General features: G+C 42.1%; 1 long non-coding RNA gene across 4 annotated transcripts in view; it reads right to left on the minus strand.

Moving 5' to 3' along the window:
• Positions 1-905, minus strand: part of LOC138165896 (uncharacterized) — a 19,293-nt gene extending 18,388 nt beyond the window's left edge. For all 4 annotated transcript variants that reach the window (XR_011169485.1, XR_011169484.1, XR_011169488.1 and 1 more), the window contains exon 1: positions 558-905. This is a non-coding gene — a long non-coding RNA (uncharacterized lncRNA). The remainder of the gene's footprint in view (positions 1-557) is intronic.
• Positions 906-1,173: the final 268 nt, after the last annotated feature.

Here is a 1,173-nt window from a genome sequence, read left to right on the forward strand (position 1 = left end):
CTCTCTGTCTCTCTGTCTCTCTCTGTCTCTGTCTCTCTCTCTCTGTCTCTCTCTGTCTCTGTCTCTCTCTCTCTCTCTCTGTCTCTGTCTCTCTCTCTCTCTCTCTCTCTCTCTCTCTCTGTCTCTCTCTCTCTCTCTCTCTCTCTCTCTCTCTCTCTCTCTCTCTCTCTCTCTCTCTCTCTCTCCATCTCTCTGTCTCAGCCTCTGTCTGTCTCTATCTCTATCTGTCTCTGGCTGTCTCTGTCTCTCTTTCCCTCAGTTTTTTTCTGTCTCTGTGTCTCTGTCTTTGCCTCTGTTTCTCTGTCTCTCTCCTCTTTCACCTTCCTTCTCCTTCCCTTCCCCTGACATGCTCATATTTTTTTTACACTTCTCCAATCATAAATGATAAAGTATACAAACGATTTACCATATCTAAATAAGGGCAAGCTGACATGAATACTAATTAAAGCAGAAGTTATAAATTTAGCTTTAGAGAACTGGAAAGAAAATTAGATTTAACATCAGCCCTCTCAGGAAGCAAGAATGGGGGAGGGAGAGAAGAAACTGGAATCAGGTACCTCACCAACTTTATCAGATCCCTGAAGAGAAAAGGTCCCCCAGGATCTGTCCATTTCAGACACAGCCCTCCTCACTGTCCCAGTAAGCAGAAGCGATGGTGATAACCTCAGCAGGATCACAGGCAGCTACTCAAATACCACCTGTGACAGCTAGGCACCTCTATGTCATGCCCCCTGTTTCTTTCCTCATCTGCAGCCCTCTCTTTTCTCTTCCAAAACTGAGAGTGCAAAATCCTTGCTCATCCCTGTGACTTGGAGAACATCACTAACCTGTACTGATGCTTTCTCCAGAGGAGGAGAAAAAAAGCAATGTTCCTTTAAGACAGAATTCCACTTTAGACCATGGGCCATGGTACAAAGGAAAATTTTCATCTTGAGGAATAGAAATTTATTACTAGCTAAACATGTCCTTGGCAGAGGAGATAACAGGGACTAGAGAAGGTCCAGGCAACATTCCATCTTTTTTTCTGTATTTATGAATAAATCTATCTATTATTTTGATTTTTCATTCTTGAAAGATTTAAAAGAATTAACTTGCGAATCCATCTGTGCCAGATGGATTTTTTTTTTTGGTGGGATAATTAATTGATGAGTTGTCTTATTTCTTCCTCCCAGA

Source organism: Petaurus breviceps, unplaced genomic scaffold (genome assembly GCF_028583685.1).
Source record: "Petaurus breviceps papuanus isolate PSGF00001 unplaced genomic scaffold, PetGlider_PUasm1.0 126, whole genome shotgun sequence".
Classification (NCBI taxonomy): domain Eukaryota; kingdom Metazoa; phylum Chordata; class Mammalia; order Diprotodontia; family Petauridae; genus Petaurus; species Petaurus breviceps.